Source organism: Plecotus auritus (assembly GCF_963455305.1).
Source record: "Plecotus auritus genome assembly, chromosome: 3".
Taxonomy (NCBI): Eukaryota; Metazoa; Chordata; class Mammalia; order Chiroptera; family Vespertilionidae; genus Plecotus; species Plecotus auritus.
In genome coordinates, this window is record NC_137772.1 from 101,940,756 (window position 1) to 101,960,756 (window position 20,001).

A 20,001-nucleotide genomic window follows, 5' to 3' on the forward strand; every position below is an offset into this window, starting at 1 on the left:
GACTTCTGGCAGTAGAGACCAGGCTCTTTATCAGTCTGTGCTGCTTCACATGTTTGTGGAACAGAACACGTAGTTAAGGGTCTGTTATGGACTGGTGCGAAAGTGAAGTTAATCTATAATAATAAAAGGGTAATATGCTAATTAGACTGGATAGACTGGACATCTTCTGGACAAAGCCGCAGCAGCTGCGAGGCCAGCAGTGGCAGCAGCAGCAGGGTGATGGGGGCAGCGCCTTCCCCTGATCGGCCTGGTTGCCTCCTGCAGAGGGAGGCCAGAGGCAGCAGCGGCAGCAGGATGATGGGGTGGCGCCTTCCCCTGATTGGCCCAGTTGCCTCCTGCAGAGGGAGGCCAGAGGCAGCAGCAGTGGTGGGGTGATGGGGTGATGGGGGCAGCGCCTTCCCCTGGAGAGCAGGCCTAAGCCATCAGTAGGACATCCCCTGAGGACTCCCGGACTATAAGAGGGGACTGGCTGGGCTGAGGGACCCCCCTCTCCAGTGCATGAATTTTCATGCACCGGGCCTCTAGTTGACTCATAATTGTAAACAACAAGTAGTTTAAATTGTATACTTTTTAACTGGTAGTTTTGGTGCTATGTAGACATCCCACCGAGATTCGTGATCAGATGAGATGCTTCAGGATTGCTTTCTCATATAGATTTTTTTGTTAGTTATATTCTCTCAATGGCAGTGCTTAGCTTATGCTTTTTGAGACCAGGATCTAAATGCTCTCTGCACATAAGTATTTGCTTACATGTGGTTCCATCAAAAGAAAAAAATGGAATATTTTTTCAGTGTTTATCTTTTGGGTGGTGTATTTTTCTACTCTTCTTCTAAGAATGTTGTAAAAAAAATCTCTAAAAATTTTGTTCTTTATATGAAACATTTTTGTGTTAAGAAATTTAATATTTTTTAATCCTCACCCAAGGATATTTCCTCCATTGATTTCTAGAAAGAGTGGAGGGAGGGAGGAGGGGAAGAAAGAGAGAGAGGGAGAAACATTAATGTGAAAGAAGACACATCGATTGATTGCCTTCCACAAGCACCCCAACAGGGCTGGGGAACCTGCAACCAAGGTACATGCCCTTGACTGGGAATCAAACCCATCACCCTTCTGTCTGCAGGCCGATGCTCTAACCACTGAGAAAACCGCCCAGGGCACTTTTTAAAAAATATTTTCAGAACTAAAATTCATACACTCAAGAGAAAAATAAGACCCATGATTCAAACCAGAGTTGATAAAGCATTCAGATTCCAGTTAGCACCAACAATAGAGTGGTTCTGCTTTTAAACCTTAATATTTTTCTTAATATTGTTCTGTCACATCTCATTAATTCAAATGATTTGTTGCATGTCAAGGATGAATGGAGAAGCGTGCAAAAAGATTATGCCTGGTGTCACTTTATGGGGTTGGATTTGTAAAACAAGATGAGCCATTGCTTCTCATTTTCTTGTATGCAGCCAGTCTGTCCCCCAAACAGGAATGTCATAGATGATAGCTCATAGTCTTAACACCAGGGTATCCCTAGGAGTGATTAGTGAAATTACTGAGAGTTATGATATAAAAGCGTAAACCGTTGAGGTAGTATTATTTTTTATTTTATAGGTGCTGTATGTATTTTATTTAACTACTTAGGAGGTAAATGTAAAGAATTATATGAAATACAAAAAGGTAAAGAAATAGAATCCAGTCGGCCCTCTGCATTTGCAGGTTTCACCTCCACGGGTACAGAGAGCTGACTAAAGCACTTGAGCATCCTCATTTTGTATCTGTGGAGGTTCCTGGAACTAATCTCCTGTGGATACCAGTGGATGACTGTACCTACCTTCAAATATTGTATCTCCCTGACCAAATGACAAATGTATTAATCTCCTTACTTAAGACCTAGGTTTCAAATTAACTCCAACCTATTTCTTAGAGTCAGAATACTTATGCATTGAACTTACGCTCTTTGAATGATACATATTCAACAAAATCAAATATATAATACCTTTGATCTTTGAGTAATAAATACTATACAGGTGAACTTTTTGGTTACTTGATTTTTTAGAATGAGTCATCACTAGTTCCAAGTCCCTTGGTCTTTCCTAATGTTCACAGACAGATGAGCCTGCTTGTGTCCAGAACCCAATAAAGTCCCATAAAACACAGCATCCCTCTACTTCTTTTCTCCCTGTTGTTTGTCTGCATTCACAGTTAAAGGCCTCCACGAGACAGCTGCAGCAACAGAAGCTTTTCTTAAAGAGCCTATATTTGTTTCCTCTCAACATCCTAAACACCATTTGAAGACAACAAAACAGTGGTTAGAATAGCATTTCCTTCCTCAGAGAAGGAAAGCAGCCATGTGGTGCAACCGTATTGGATTTATAGTTACTAACTCTGCCATTTACTGTTTACAGGTTACTTGGGAAAGTCACTTAATCTTAATCTCCATATGGGAAATAAAATATGATTTGACTTCAAAATATTTATTTCTTATCTGCTTCTCCATAGCTTCTCTTTCAGTCCATCTCTGACAGGGTGTGTGTGTGTGTGTGTGTGTGTGTTATCCTATATAATAAAAGTGTAGTATGCAAATTGTCTGCTCAACCGGAGTTCTTCTGGGAATTCGACCAGGGGGCAGGCCAGCTGGGGGAATTTCATGCACTGGGCCTCTAGTAATTGGTATAATAGATGCAATATAAAGTCAGAGCATTACAGATTTAAATTATGTCCTTATCTAGTTTTTTTTCCTCATGTCTAATTTTTATTTTGGAATGGAAAGTTCTTTTTAGTTAAAGTATGTTTGATATACAATATTATATTCGTTTCAGGTGTATAACATAGTTGGATTTCACATTTATACACCTTACAGTGACTACCACAAAAAGTCCACTATCCATCTGTCACGAAAGGTATTTTGGATATTGACTCTATTCCCTATGCTCTACTTTACATCCCATGACTTATTTATAAGTTTGTACCTCTTAATGCCTTTCACCTTCTTTGCCCTTACCCCCACCACCCAATCCTCTGGCAACTATCAGTTATTTTATATCTATGGGTCTGTTTGTTTTGGTTGTTCATTTGTTTAGTTTTTTTAGATTTCACACATAAATAGAATGATAGAGTATTTGTCTTTCTCTGACTTGTTTCACTTACCGTAATACCCTCTAGGTCTATCCATGTTGTTATAAATGGCTGAGTAATATTTCAGAGTGTGTGTGTGTTGTTTTCGTGGCTGAGTAATATTCCAGAGTGTGTGTGTGTGTGTGTGTGTGTGTGTGTGTGTGTGTGTGTGTACTTCTTTATCCATTTGTCTGTTGATGAATACCTGGATTGCTTCCCGAGCTTGGCTATCTTTAATAATAAAAGGGTAATATACTAATTAGACTGGACATCCTTCCAGATGACCTTCTAGACGAAGCTGGGGCTGCAAGGGAAGCCTGGGTCCCGGGTGCCTGCCAGCAGCCAGAGGGAAGCCTGTACTGGCAGCAGGGGGAAGGAAGGCCTACTCTTGCATGAATTTCGTGCATCAGACTTCTAGTTGTGAAGAATGCTTCAGTGAACATAGGGGTGCATATAGCTTTCGAATTAGTGTTTTGTTTTCTTTGGATAAGCACTCAGAAGTGAAATTGCTGGGTCCTTCTTTGTCTCTTGTTATAGCCTTTGTTTTAAAGCCTATTTTGTCTGATATAAGCATTACTAATCTCAGGTTTTTTGTTTGTTACCATTTTCATGAAATATCTTTTCTATCCTTTTACTTTCAGTCTGTGTGTGTCTAGAGTCTCCTGTTGGCAGCATATATAACAGTCTTGTTTTCTTATTCATTCATTCACCCCATGCTTTTTTAATGGAGCACTTAGTCAATTTACACTTAAAGTAATTATTGATAAGTATGTATTTATTGTCATTTTGTTTTCATACTAGATTTATAAGTGGTTATAAATCTGTCTTTACTATATATTCGCCTTTGTTAATGAAACTTTTTTTTCTCTCACATTTATTTTCTTGTTTCTACTTTTGCCCTTTTCTTTTCCACTTAAATAATTCTCTTTAACATTTATGGTAATGCCACTTTAGTGGTGATGAACTCCTTTAGTTTTTGCCTGTCTGGGAAAATCTTGGATCTCCTTCAATTATGAATGATAAACCTTGCTGGATAGAGTATTCTTGGTATTCATCATGTTGAATGTATTGTACCACTGCCTTCTGACCTGCCAAGTTTCTGTTGAAAAGTCAGCTGATAGTATATGAGCATGCCCTTGTAAGTTGTTTTTCTGTTGCTGCTTTTAAGGTTCTAACTTTATCTTTTAACATTTAAAAATAAAAGGGTAATATGCTAATTAGACCAGGAGACCTTCTGCACATCCTTCCAGACAAAGCCATGGTGGTGGGGCCGAGGCAGAGGCAGTTAAAGGCAATCAGGCCAGCAGGAGAGGGCAGTTGGGGACGATCAGACCGGCGGGAGGGGCAATTGGGGTGAGCAAGCCAGCATGGGGGAGCAGGAGGGGATAAGCACCTCGGCAAGGAGGGGCAGTTGGGGGCAAGCAAGCTAGCAGGGGGAGCAGTTGGGGGCGATCAGGCCAGCAGGAGGGGCACTTGGAGGTGATCAGGTCAGGGGTGGGGCAGTTGGGGGCAATCAGTCTGGCAGGGGCGGGCAGTTAGGGGTGATCAGGCTGGAAGGGGGGGGAGTTGGGGTTGATCAGGATGGCAGGCAGAGTGGTTAGAGGCAATCAGGCAGGCAGGCAGGTGAGCGGTTAGGAGCCAGCAGTGCCGGATTGCAAGAGAGATGTCCAACTGCTGGTTTAGGCCCGATCCCACAGGGACATCCCCCAGGGGTCCCAGTTTGGAGAGGGTGCAGGCTGGGCTGAGGGACACACCCCCTGTGCAAAACTTTCATGCACTGGGCCACTAGTCCTATCTAATAAAGAGGAAATATGCAAATTGGCCGTCATGCCATAACAAGATTACTGCTCCCACACGGAGGCAGGGCTTCCATAACACAAAATGGCTGTGCCCACAGCAGAGGTGGGGATCCCATAACACAAAATGGCTGTGCCCACAGCAGAGGTGGGGATCCCATAACACAAAATGGCTGTGCCCACAGCAGAGGTGGGGATCCCATAACACAAAATGGCTGTGCCCACAGCAGATGCTGAGTTTCCGTAATGAGCCTTAATGAGCAATCAGGAGGGACCTGAGGCTGCGTGGCGCTGGTCTGGGGCAGAGGACCTGAGGCTGTGCCCCCAGCCTGGTGGGGCTTGACAGGGGACCTCAGGCCATGTCCCCCGCCCTGGCACCAGGCCAGGGGACCTCAGGCCGTGCCCCCTGCCTTGGCACCAGGCCAGGGAACCTCAGGCCGCATCCCCCGCCCCAGCAGGGCTTGACAGGGGACCTCAGGCCGTGCCCCCACCACCCCGGCGCCGGGGTGGGGGACATCAGGCTGTGCCCCCCCCCCACCTGGTAGGGCTTGATGGGGGACATCAGGCTGTGCCTCCCAACTGGCAGGGCTTCACAGGGGACCTCAGGCCATACCTCCACCCAGCAGGGCTTGATGGGTGACCTCAGGGCACACCCCATGCCTGGCGGGGCTTGACGGGGAACCTCAGGCCATGCCCCCCACTCCGGCGCCTACCTGGGGGACCTCAGGCCACGTCGTCGACCTGGCATGGCTTCACAGTGGACCTCAGGCTGTGCCCCTGGCCTAGGCCCAGGGACCTCAAGGTGCATGCCCCGGCCTGGGCCGGAAGACCTTAGGCCGTGCCCCCCTCCCCGGCACTGGGCCAGGCAAACTGAACCTGTGCCCCCCACCCAGCGGGGCTTTACTGGGTGGGGCTGGCCGGGTCTGTTTCTAGCCCAATGGGGGTGGGGCCGGCCAGGTCTGGGTCTTGCGTGATTTTGAGGCACACGTGGGTGGGCGAGGACTTGACTCTAATTCCCGTGGCGCAGCCCAGACTCTGACAGGAAGAAGATTTTCATATACATTTTATTAATTTTCTTTTATCTCTGACAATTTTATTATAGAGAAAGGGCAAATAGCAATATTAAACTATTTCCTCTAACTAATTCCCTTTTAATGTGCACAAATTTCGTGCACCGTGTCACTAGTTTAATTATACTTTTAGTGTGGTCTTTTGGGGTTCATCTTGTTTGGGACTCTCTGTGCTTCTTGTATTTAGTTGTCTGTTTCCTTTCGCAAGTTAGGGAGGTTTTCAGCCATTATTTCTCTTTCCTTTTTTTTTTTTTTTTTTGCATTTTACTTATTTTATTTTATTTTTTATTTCAAGAAAAACTATTTTAAATATAATATTACATGCAATAAAAATGAATATTTCAAGAAAAAATGTTTTTCACATAAAAATATTACCAAAACTGTACTAACATAGTATAATATCACAAAAGTCTTAGGAAATATTAAAAATCTGCAAATAACAGGATAACTTCTATTATGTTCTAAAATATTTTTTCCACTGGCTCTATTTTGGTTCATCAATTTATGTTGTTCATTATATTCCACAAATGAGTGAGTTCATGTGATATTTATCTTTCTCTGACTGGCTTATTTCACTTAGCATAATGCTCTACAGGTCCATCCATGCTGTTCCAAATGGTAAGAGTTCCTTCTTTTTTACGGCAGCGTAGTATCACAGTGTTTTAATCCATTCATCAGCAGATGGACACTTAGACTGTTCCCAAATCTTAGCTATGGTGAATTGTGCTGCTATGAACATAGGGATGCATATATCCTTTCTGATTGGTGTTTCTGATTTCTTGGGATATATTCCTAGAAGTGGGGTTACTAGATCAAATGGGAGTTCCATTTTTAATTTTTGAGGAAATTAAATACTGTTTTTCACAGTGGCTGCACCAGTCTACATTCTGACCAGCAATGCAAAAGGGTTCCTTTTTCTCCACATCCTTGCCAGCATTTGTCCTTTGTTGATTTGTTGATGACAGCTATTCTGACAGGTGTGAGATGGTACCTCATTGTAGTTTTGATTTGCATCTCTCGGATGATTAGTAACTTTGAGCATGTTTTCATATGTCTCTTGGCCTTCCTTATGTCCTCTTTCGAAAAGTGTGTATTTAGGTCTTTTGCCCACTTTTTGATTGGATTTTTTATCTTCCTTTTGTTAAGTTGTGTGAGTTCCTTGTAAATTTTGGAGATTAAACCCTTATCGGAAATACTAACATTGTCAAATATGTTCTCCCATGCAGTGGGCTTTCTTGTTGTTTTGTTGATGGTTTCTTTCGCTGTTCAGATGCTTTTTTTAAAAAAATGTAGTCCCATTTGTTTATTTTCTCTTTAGTTTTCATTACCTTAGGAGCTGTATCAGTAAAGATATTGCTACTACATATGTCTGATATTTTGCTGACTGTGGATTCTTCTAAGATTATTATGGTTTCCCATCTTATGCTTAAGTCCTTTATCCACTTTGAGTTTATGTTTGTGTATGGTGTAAGTTGGTGGTCTAGTTTCATTTTTTTGCATGTATCTGTCCATTTTTCCCAACACCCTTTATTGAAGAGACTGTCTTGACTCCATTGTATGCTTTTGCCTCCTTTGTCAAATATTAATTGAGCATAATGGCTTGGGTCGATCTCTGGGTTCTCTGGTGTATTCCATTGGTCTATATGTCTGTTCTTGTTCTAGTACCAGGCAGTTTTGAGAACAGTGGCTTTGTAATATAGCTTAGTATCTGGTATTGTGATCCCTCCGACTTCGTTCTTCTTTCTCAGGATTGCTGCAGCTATTCAAGGACTTTTTTATTATTCCATATGAATTTTTGGTGTGTTTGTTCTAGGTTTTTGAAGTATGCCTTGGTATCATAATGGGATTGCATTGAATCTATAGATTGCTTTGGGTAGTATGGACATTTTAATGATGTTGATTCTACAAATTCATAAACACGGTATATTTTTCCACTTGTTTATATCTTCCGCTATCTCTTTTTTCAATGTCCTATAATTTTCCGAGTACATGTCTTTTGTTTCCTTTGTTAAGTTTATTCCTAGGTATCTTAATTTTTTGCTGCAGTGGTAAATGGGATTCTTTTTGTTTGTTTCTCTTTCTGTGAGTTCTTTATTGGTCTACAAAAAAGCCATAAATTTCTGGGTGTTAATTTATATCCTGCTACATTGCTAAATTCAATTATTAAGTCTAGTAGTTTTTTGATGGAGTCTTTGGTGTTTTCTATGTACAATATCATGTCATCTGCAAATAAGGACAGTTTTACTTCTTCTTTTCCAATTTGGATGCCTTTTATTTCTTCTTCTTGTCTGATTGCTATCGCTAGCACTTTCAGTATTATGTCAACCAGGAGTGGTGAAAGTGGGTGTCCCTCTCTTGTTCCTGTTCTTAGGGGAAATGGTTTCAGTTTTTGCCCATTGAGTATGATGTTGGCTGTAGGTTTGTCATATATGGCTTTTATCATGTTGAGATATGCTCCCTCTATTCCCACTTTGCTGAGAGTTTTTATCAAAAATGAGTGTTGGATTTTGTCTAATGCTTTTTCTGCATTTATTGATATGATCATGTAATTTTTGTCTTTCAATTCGTTTATGTGATGTATCACGTTTATTGATTTGTGATATTGTACCAGCCTTGCATCCCTGGAATAAATCCTACTTGATCATGGTGAATGATCGTTTTAATATATTGCTGAATGCGATTTGCTAATATTTTGTTGAGGATTTTAGCATCTATGTTCATCAGGGATATTGGCCTGTAATACTCTTTCTGTGTAGTGTCTTTATCTGGTTTTGAAATTAGGATAATTCTGGCTTCATAAAAAGAGTTTGGAAGTGTTCCTTCCTCTTGGATTTTCTGAAATAGTTTGAGGAGTATAGGTGTTATTTCTTCTTTGAATGTTTGCTCAAACTGCCCTGTGAAGCCATCCGGACCTGGGCTTTTGTTTGGTGGAAGATTTTTTTATTACTGTTTCAATTTTAGCAGTTGTTATTAGCCTATTCAGGTTTTTTTTATTTTTCCTGATTCAGTTTTGGGAGTTTGTATTTTTCTCGGAATTTGTTTATTTCATTCATATTGTCCAGCTTGTTGGCATATAGTTGTTCATAGTATTTTCTTAGAATCTTTTGTATTTCTGTGGTGTCAGTGGTTACTCCTCCACTTTCATTTCTGATTTTATTTTTTAGGTCCTCTCTCTTTGTTTCTTGATGAGTCTGGCTAATGGTTTATCAATTTTGTTTATCCTTTTAAAGAACCAGCTCATTGATTTTTTTTGTATTTTTTTTTGTAGTCTCTATGTTATTTATTTCTGCTCTAATCATTATTTCCTTCCTTCTACTTACTCTGGGCTTTTCTGATTGTTTAAGTTGTGGGGTTAAATAGTTTATTGCTGATTTTTCTTTCTTTTTTTTTTTGAGGTATGGCTATAGCACTATATACTTCCTTCATAGGAATTATTTCTTCAAATATGTTTTCTCTCTCTCTCTCTCTCTCTCTCTCTCTCTCTCTCTCTCTCTCTCTCTCTCTCTCTCTCTCTCTCTCTCTCTCTCTCAACTTCTGGGACACCTGTGATTTGAATATTAGTGCACTTGATTTTGACCCAAAGTTTCCTTATGCTATCCTCATTCTTTTTAATTCTTTTTCTTTTTGATCTTCCAGTTGGTGAGTTCCACTATGCTGTCTCCCAGATTTTTCTATCCATGTTATCTGATCTGCTGTTGATTCCTTCCATTGTATTTTTCTCTTGTTATAGCCTTTGTTTTAAAGTCTGTTTTGTCTTATATAAGCATTACTGATCTCAGGGGTTTTTTGTTCATTATCATTTTCATGAAATATCTTTTCTATCCTTTTACTGTGTATGTGTGTTAAATTCTTCAGTTCTGATAGGTCCTTTTTTATAATTTTTATCTCTTTTTGGAAGTTCTCACTGAGTTTACCCACTTGTCTACAGAGTTTGATGAGCATCTTTATAATTATTACTTTGAACTCCTTGTCTAGTTAAACAGTTCACCTCAGTTTCATTTAGTTATTTTTGCTAGGCTTAGACACCCCTCTCTTCAGTGAAGACCTCCACGGTTGTAATATGCCTCTCACTTGTGAGTCACCACATGGGGTGTGGGGGTAGGGTAGGTCCTGACTAAACTTAGTCTCTACCTCTCCTACCCATTTCAGTGTGACTTTTTCTTTTTATCTGTACTGGTAGAAAATTTGTTCTGCTAGTTTTCAGGTCATTCTCAGGCATAGCTGTTCTATATGTAGTTGTAGTTTCAGTATCAATGAGAGGAGGTGAGCTCAGTATCTCCCTACTTTTCCATTTTGAACTTGAAGCCAGGAGCCTTGCTCTTGGATGCCATTTTAGCTTGTCCTTCCTTGTGGTTGGTTCACTACCCCCGCAACAAAAATGTCTCCAAATGGGATCACCAAGTCACTGCCCCTGCTCCTGTGTGGGTGTCTCTATCTTTATCAAGTTTTAAACACATTCATAGCATATATAAGATATATGTTACGGGCATAATATTCAGTTACTTAATCCCCCACTAAACACAGTATGGCAATACATGACTGAAACCTCCTTTCTTAATTGCCAATAATTCTTGGGTTAGGTTGAATTCTTTGTATTCAGTTGGCAGTGTTAAGTTTTCTGCTGTTCATTCCATATCTCCCCCACCTCCCCCATAATGTTGTTGTTTTTTTGGTTGATATTAAGTATCACATTTCTCAACTCAAAGTTTTTGCTTAAAAGAAACCATGCTGATAATGGTATTTTCATTTTGCCATTTAAAAAAACATATACTAGCCTGGCCGGCGTGCCGCAGTAGTTAAGTGGCTACCTATGAACCATGAGGTCAGGTTCAGTTTCCAGTCAAGGCATATAACCGGGTTGTAGGCTCAATCCCCACTGTGGGGTGTGCAAGAGGTAGCCAATTAATGATTCTCTCCCATCATTAATGTTTCTCTCTCCTTCTCCCTTCCTCTCTTAAATCAATAAAAATATACTTTTAAAAAATAAATATATCAGTGTGTGTGTGTGTGTGTGTGTGTGTGTGTGTGTTAGAATATTTTCTAAGTGTGCTGTGGAGAACATGATACAAAGTTCAGTTTCTAATACAATCACTTCAGAAAATGTATGGTTTTCTAGAAAGATAAACGTGCAGTAAGTTGTATGAGTAGCAAATGTTTCTTACTACAGCAAATAAAAGATTGGGGTTCTATGGCTGTGAGAGATTGAGGCTATTTTATTTCGGCACTCTGTGAATGACATAAATTACTCATGCAAGGATACATATCCTCTGTAGACTACTTTTTGTGTTTTATATTATCTAAAATTCTTGAGTAAATAGACCTTATTGAGTTTTTAGGTTTAGATTTTATGTATCTTTAAATAACCAGGGAAAAAAGCTAACATTGAAAAATTACCACATGCCAGGTGCTTTCTGCTATGCTACCTCATTTAATCCCCTATAATGTAGGTCTTATTGTCTCCATTCTTAGAGATAATGAAACTATCTCAAAGTTCATTCTCTTTTTGTGCTGACTGTTCTCCCGATTCCCACATCATCCTCAGATTTTTAACTTCTGATTTGAGATTGAGTTGGTCTTTAGAACATAGAATATATAAGTGACATGAGCCTTGAAGCCTTAATGAACCCCAAAATCTGAAGTCACATCCTAACTATTCCCACTGACATTGGAGAGTCTGCCTGCCATCCACTAATCTGCAATAAAATTTTCCTTAATATATTTTCATATGAGCTCTTTTAGATTTTTGTGGCAAAGCTATCAACTTAGTTTATGGCCATTTTTCGTCATGGTGGTTCTGATAGAAAGATTCTCACTACAGCAGAAGGAGCATGATGCTCAGTTCAGTTTCATGTTTCTGCCTCTGGTTATAACATTCTTTATGCTTTCACCCTTCAACCTTTGCAGAAATAATTTTTTAAGGGAAACAAAAGGTTAAAGTCCAAGATTTTAGCATTCCAGAGGTTATTTTCAAATGTTAAGCACCTTATATTCCTGTGCTCCTTTCTAGAAAAGAAACTCTTAAGTTTATTTTTATGTCTCTCTGTGGCAATAAGTAGTATGCAAGCAGAGATACAAAATAATAACTTGACAGAATTTTAAAAAGGACACAACATCAGTTTAGAATGAAAGAAATAGTAGATGAATGAGTCAATTCTCAGTGGAACTCCCTCGGTTTGTTTCTCTGTGTTGCCAAAATGGCTTTTGGAACTAAAGTCTAGTAGGGCCTTACTTTAAGCTGACTAGAATCATTATACCTTAAACTTTTGCAGAGCTTTATGGCTTTCAAAACATATTAAGTTTTGCCATATTATCCTATTTTATATTCTACTAGGGGCCCGGTGCATGCAATTTGTGCATGGGTAGGGTCGCTAGGCCTGGCTGGCAATCAGGGCCGATCGGGGCCTTCCTTCCCTGGCTGCTGGCTATTGTCCGCCGCCTTCCTTCCCCCAGCTGCTGGCTGCCAGCCAGGGCCTTCCTTCATTTCGCACCACCCCCTGGTGGTCAGTGCACGTCATAGTGAGTGGTCAAACTCCTGGTCAGTGGAACTCCCGAGGGGACAATTTGCATATTAGCCTTTTATTATACAGGATATCATCTCTTCTAACTTGTTACATATTACTTTTTTCCAGAAAATTGTGGTTTATATTCCAAAAGGTCCTCCCCTATACCCCAAGAAGATTAATACAATCGATGGTAACTACTCTTCTCTTTTAAAAACAATGTTGGTCCTGTTAGCAGTCAACATGTTCAGTACCTGGAGCATGGTTTCACACCATTCTTCATATGAAACCAGAGCTCCTTGAAGAGATGGCTGATTCTAGGACTAAGTGTGCAGTCTGAGCTCAGAGCATCTAGTAGTAGCAGAAAAGAAACACACAGCAATGGGGGTATGTGTCAGGGAGTCAAGCAACCACTAAAGAGTTCCCAAATGGCCAAAACTGCAACAATTTGAGTAACCAAATAAATGATATAAATGATTGAATAAATAAATAGGGAGAATAGAAAAATCTCCCCTGCAGAAGAATTTCAGATAATTTATGTAGGTACTCCAGATAATTTATGTAGGTATTCTTTCCTTAAGGAGGTAGAGCAAAACTCACCACCCCTGAAATGTGGGCTTCCAAGAGTGATTTTCTTCCCAAGAGGAAAGTGTGGAAGGGGGGAAAATCAGAGTAACTTGATAGTGGAGAAACTGACAATCACTCAGGCAGGTGTTCAGGGTCAACATCAACAGTGATAGGTCATGTTGATAAGATGTACCCTTGATATAATGTGTTGAGAAGGGCACTTCTATGCTCCTCCTTCCCAAACCCATAACCTCAGTCTAATCATGAGAAAATCATTAGACAAACCTGAATTGAGGGGCAAAGTACAAAAAAAAAAAAACAAAAAACTGACCAATACTTCTCAAAACTGTCAAGGACATCAAAAACAAAGGAATCTGAGAAACATATAATCTAAAGGAGCCTAAGGCAACAGTATAGTATGTGCAGTGTGATATCCTGAATGGGACCCAGAAACAGAAGAAGAACATTAGATAAAAACTAAGGAATTCTAAATAAAGTATGACTTTAGCCCAGCTGGTGTGGCTCAGTGGTTGAGTGTCGACCTATGAACCAGGAGGTCACGGTTTGATTCTCGGTCAGAGCACATGCCCAGATTGCAAGCTCGATCCCCAGGGTTGGGCGAGCAGGAGGCAGCCCATCAATGATTATATCTCATTGTTGATGTTTTTCCTCTCTCTCTCTCTCTCTCTCTCTCTCTCTCTCTCTCTCTCTCTCTCTCTCTCTCCCTCTCCCTCTCCCTCCCTCCCCTCCTCCCTCTTCCTCTTTCTTCTTCTCTGAACAATAAAAATATATTAAAAAGTAAAAATAAAGTATGACTTTACTCAATAATGCTATATCAATACTGGTTAATTAGTAGTAACATGTGTGCCATAATAATCTATACTAATAAAAGGGTAATATGCTAATTAGACTGGGTCAACTGGACATCTTCTGGTTGTCCTGCCTTCCTTCCGGACAAAGCCACAGTGGCAGGGGCCAAGGCAGAGGCAGTTAGGAGCGATCAGGCTGGCAGGGGAGAGCAGTTAGGGGCGATCAGGCCCACAGGGGAAGGCGGTTAGGGGCAATCAGGCCAGCAGGAGAGGGTGGTTAGGGGCGATCAGGCAGGCAGAGGTGGTTAGGGGCAATCAGGCAAGCAGGCAGAATGGTTAGGGGCAATCAGGCAGGCAGATGAACAGTTAGGAGCCAGCGGTCCCGGATTGCGAGAGGGGTGTCTGACTGCCGGTTTAGGCCCGATACTTGTAGGATCAGGCCTAAACCGGCAGTCAGACATCCCCCAAGGGGTCCCAGATTGGAGAGGGTGCAGGCAGGCTGAGGGACCCCCCCCCCCCTGCACAAATTTCATGCACTGGGCCTCTAGTCTTCTATAATAATAAAAGTGTAATATGCAAATTGACCGAACAGCTGAACAGCAGAACGACCTTCCAGACGACCATGCTATGTCACCCACTGGCACCAGGCCAGCCAAGGCTGGTGCAATGCGATTGGTTGGAGACCCCTGCCATCACCCCATGATCGTCCCGCAGAGAGATGCCCAGACCACAGGCCGGCAGGGCAATCAGGGGATTCTGCAATCGCCCCAAAGAGGGAGGCCCAGGTTACCCACCACCACTGGGTAATCCATAATGGGGGGCAATCCATAATGGGCCTCAAGGACTGCAAGAGGGTGCAGGCTAGGCTGAGAGAGACCCCCCCCCCAAGTGCAGGAATTTCGTGCACCAGGCCTCTAGTGTAAGATAATAGAGGAAAAGGACTGACTGGTGAAGTATATGGGAATACCCTGGGCTATCTTCACTTTTTCAGTAAATATAAAACTATCTTAAAATTGAAAGTATAAAAACAAAAAAGTTTTTGGTAAGATTTTTAGTAATGATAATATCACTCATGGTTCTCACCTCACCATAACTCTATTTGCCACATTTCACCATTTCCGGTGCTACTGTCACTTCCTGTCGGGGACACACAGAGGCACATAATTGGAGGAGAAGGGTAATTGTGGCATGAAATGCAGTTGGAGAGGTAAATAGGAATCAGATCATGTGGAGCACTATAGACACTGTAAAACATTTTTTGGCATTTATTTTGAGGACCATGAGAAAGCATTGGCAGTATTTTTAAGACAGGTAGCAACAAGATCAGATTTATGGTTTACAATATCTACTGACTGCTGAGGAAGGGGCCGTGGTAAGTTCTGATTTGAAGAGGATCCTTACTGTTGGCAGTAATCTTGTGATAGAGAATACTGGGCCCGGGAGAATAAGCAGTTGGGATGAAAAGAGGTTTTATGATTTAAGAAATATTTATGAAGCAAAAGCATCAGGGCTTGGAATTGATTTGGCATGGAAATGAGTGAGAAGGAAATGAAAGATAACTGCCAAGTTCCCTGGTTTCACAGTTGGAGAGGTGGTCATGCTGTTATGGTGACTGAGAGCCATGGGGACCTATTACTCGGAGCAATGGGAGTGGTGGACAACTGAAGTGAGAGGTATTAGAAAGGATATGATAAAAACATAGAAGGAAGAAGTAGGCCCATTGTCCTAAAACAATTCAGCCACTGTGTAGAATTTTGCTCAAGAAGCTCCTAAGTCAAAGGAATTCAATTCCTGAAGCACTGAAGGGGCCTTGTACTGAACTAGCTCTGGAAAGCACTTCTTCCCAAAGAGTTCTAATGATGGGAAACCCACTTTGTCACAAGGCAGATTCATTCTTGCTTTAGCCAGCTCTCATTGACAGAATGACACATTTATTCAAATTAACAAACGATTTTGTCTACTTTTAACAATTGATGTCTTGTTAACACAGCATCTTTAGCTAATGAGCATTTGGATGCTTTTATTTTTTTAATAACCTGATAGGCCAAATGTGCTTAGCATGTGGCTTTACTGTTGTGCTGTTCATATAATACAGACATGACAGTACAATCAAGGAGCAGTAAGTCCTGTCAGTAGAAGTACAGTTGGCATTTAAAATAAGAAAGCTACATAAACAGTCATTGTTCAACACTGGCCACATTGATTTCCCTAATGTCAAAATGGATACAAAGTCTCTTAAACAGAAAAGACATTTTACTTTGCTTTATAGCACTAAAAATTAGTTGTAGTTATTACATTCAGTTTTAAAATAAGTATTCGACGTTTAATCATGCACTCTGGTTAATCCCTGATTAGGGTCATTGTGTGGCAAAGCTAGCAGGGCCAACACAGTCTGAGATCAGTAATGTACATGAGCTTTATGGTAATTCCTAAATTTATTTTTTTATACTATCTCTCTTTGCTTTTTATTTTTTAATTTAATTAAGGAGATAAGCATTAAGACATGACAGGTTTTGCCTGACTTAATCAACATCTGTGCCCCCGAATATATGGGGGCTCAGCATAAATGAATGCCAGGATGAGCTCAAAGGAAATGCATCGAGGCTTCTGAGTGCCTGTTCATGAGTATATTTTACATTCGTAAATCACTTATGAAGAAACCCCCTCACAAAGATGATTTAAAACGAGCAAGCAAAATTGTGCTGTTGGAAGAAAATTATTCAGGTGAATTTTGATGGGTTGTTCAAAAGTTTTAAATACATATCTTTTTTTCCCCTTTGGTTGTCAGAAAGACCTTCCCTATCACTCTCTGCCCCCTTACTCTGTTTTTCTTTTTCTTTTTTTAAATTAATGTTTTTATTGATTTTTATTTTATTTTATTTTATTAATAAATCTTTATTATTCAGATTATTACAGTTGTTCCTCTTTTTTTCCCCCATAGCTCCGCTCCACCTGGTTCCCACCCCACCCTCTGCCCTTACCCCCCGCCCCACTGTCCTCATCCATAGGTGTACGATTTTTGTCCAGTCTCTTCCTGCACCCCTCCATACCCCTTTCCCCCCAAGAATTGTCAGTCCACTTCCTTTCTATGCCCCTGATTCTATTATATTCACCAGTTTATTCTGTTCATCAGATTTTTTTATTCAATTGATTTTTAGAGTCACTTGTTGATAGATATGTATTTGTGCATAATTTTTATCTTTACCTTTTCTTCTTCTTCCTCTTCTTAAAGAATACCCTTCAGCATTTCATATAATACTGGTTTGGTGGTGATGAACTCCTTTAGCTTGTTCTTATCTGTGAAGCTCTTTATCTGACCTTCAATTCTGAATGATAGCTTTGCTGGGTAAAGTAATCTTGGTTGTAGGTTCTTGCTCTTCATCACTTTGAATATTTCTTGCCACTCCCTTCTGGCCTGCATAGTTTCTGTTGAGAAATCAGCTGACAATGGTATGGGTGCTCCCTTGTAGGAAATTAACTCTTTTTCTCTTGCTGCTTTTAATATTCTCTCTTTGTCTTTTGCTCTTGGCATTTTAATTATGATGTGTCTTGGTGTGGTCCTCTTTGGATTCCTCTTGTTTGGGGTTCTCTGCGCTTCTTGGACTTGTAAGTCTATTTCTTTCACCAGGTAGGGGAAGTTTTCTGTCATTATTTCTTCCAATAGGTTTTCAGTGTCTTGCTCTCTCTCTTCTTCTGGCACCCCCATAATTCGGATGTTGGTACGCTTGAAGTTGTCCCAGAGGCTCCTTACACTATCTTCAGATTTTTGGATTCTTTTTTCTTTTTGCTTTTCCAGTTGGGTGTTTTTGCTTCTTTGTATTTCAATCTTTGACATGATTCTTGTGATCCTCTAGTCTGCTGTTGGATCTCTGTATATTATTCTTTATTTCAGTCAGTGTATGCTTAATTTCTAATTGGTCCTTTTTCATATCCTCAAGGGTCTCACTAAATTTATCGGCGGTTTCTAGAAAATTCTTGAAAAACCTTATAACTGTGGTTTTGAACTCTATATCCAGTAGTTTGCTTTCCTCCATTTCTGTCATTTGTGACCTGTTTCTTTGTCTCCGCATTTTGGCTGCTTCCCTGATTTGACAGAGTGGCTTTGTGTGCTAGGTGTCCTATAGGGCCCAGTGGCTCAGCCTCCCCAGTTACCTGAGGTGGACACTCTTGGTGCACCCTTTTGTGGGTTGTGTGCACAGTCTTGTTGTAGTTAAGCCTTGATTGTTGTTGGTATCACTGGGAGGAATTGGCCTCCAGGACAATTGGCTGTGAGAATCAGCTGTGTCTACGATGGGAGAACTTCCGTGCTGGAAACACCCTTATGGGGCAAGACTTGCTTCAGTGGGGCTTTGGTGTTCACTGAGTCTGCCCCTTGAGTGTGTCCCTTATGGATCTAATGAGTTGTAATCTAGATGGTCCCACTCTGACCCCTGGGTCCACTGGCTCTTGGATCTCTAAGGAGGTGGTAATTTAACCTCTGCCTGAGGCCACCCAGTAGGAGCTATGGAGAGATCTGCAGATTGCTCTTCTTTGTTTGGGGTTTGGAGGTGCCCAGATGAAGCCCAGCTGTGAAGCAGTGTAAGCTGCTGTGGGGCCTTGGGCCTTCTTTTGGATGTTCTGGGTCTCTCTGACCCAGCTGCAGTTTGTTAGGTAATTGTAGATTGCAAAGGGCCAAGCCATTCATATGCAAAAGCCTCTGCACACAGCTTGGGTGGGACGGGGTCTCAGGGCAGAGCAAACAGCTATGGCTGATCCTCAGCCCTGCCCTAAGAGGCCCCCAGGTCTCAGTGTCCTGAGGTAATCGCTGCAAGCACCTCTGAGAGAAAGCCGCCCTCAAGTTCCGCCCACTGCCAGACAGTCCAGTTTCTCCCCATATGCGTCTGGGTCCCCAGAGTCTCGCCCAGAACTGGAGTTCAGAGCAGTCGGGAGCTTGTGTCTCCCTCCCAATTGAAAAAGACAACCACATCCTCAGTTGCCAGCCCTTTCCGCGCGCCTCCGTACCTCTGCACTTTACTTCCGCACCTCCTCTGAGTCTCAGTGTGCTTTTCTCTTTCCTTCTAGTTGTAGAATTTCCACTCAGCCAGCCTTCCTGTGGTTCTGGATGATGTCTGTTTTGTCTTTTAGTTGTAGTTTTGAAGTGGTTGTGCGAGGCAGCAATTTCAGGTGTTCACCTATGATGCCATCTTGGTTTCTCCTGTTTTTTCTTTATAGCACATGTTTACTTCCTGACTTAATGTAACATTTTATTTATTGGTTTGTGGTCTATGCTCCCCAATAAAGTGTAAACTCTATGAGGGGAAGGAAACTGTTATGTTCACTGCTATATCCCCAGCACCTATAGAGCTTGGTACATAGGCAATCAATAAATATTTGTTACATGAGTGACTAAGTAAATATTACAATATACTTATAAGGTCAAATGTTTCTTTTTTTTCCAAATATTTCTTGTTCCATTAAAATGTGGTGATTACTAGAAAAGAGATGGTTTTTTACCTTGTTCTGAACATTTTTATATCACATAAATATTTCCAAGTATTTTATGGGCCTAAATGTTTTGGTGAAGCTCTTATAACATATAAGAAAAATACATGTGGTAAAGGTGTTCTGTCATCTGATTTCTTGTTGTGTCTGCTCACTTGTCTAGTTGTCAGGTTCACCTTTGTTCTCCTGATACTTATTCCAGCTTCATCCTCACCACACCCACATCAGGACCCCTGCTTCAATGGCCTCAATCATTTTTTGATTAAAGAGCTTTCATCAGCAGGGAGGAGGAAGCCATGGCATAAATGAATGCCATCCATTTGGCTATCTGAGATGTTTTGTGTTCTGTGTATGTTTATTATACAGTACATAACCAGTGTTCTTCAAGGTATAATAAAATAGGTCATTCTTTGTGTTTTATAATTCATACTAGAGGCCCGATGCATGAAATTTGTGCAAGAGTAGGCCTCCGTTCCCCCAGCTGCCGGCACAGGCTTCCCTCTGGTACCCAGAACCCGGGCTTCCCTCGCAGCCCTGGCTTCATCCGGAAGGACGTCCTGTCTAATTAGCATATTATGCTTTTATTATTATAGATAATGTAAGACCAAGTCAACCTAGTAAATTATTAAAGTTATTTAAGAACTAAACTTTAAAGTAGAACATACTTTTGCTA

The 20,001-nt window shown here is 41.1% G+C and overlaps 1 protein-coding gene across 2 annotated transcripts in view; it reads left to right on the plus strand.

Annotated features, from left to right (window-relative positions):
• MIPEP (mitochondrial intermediate peptidase) overlaps window positions 1-20,001 on the plus strand; it is a 254,686-nt gene that overhangs the window by 219,493 nt on the left and 15,192 nt on the right. The window lies entirely within an intron of this gene.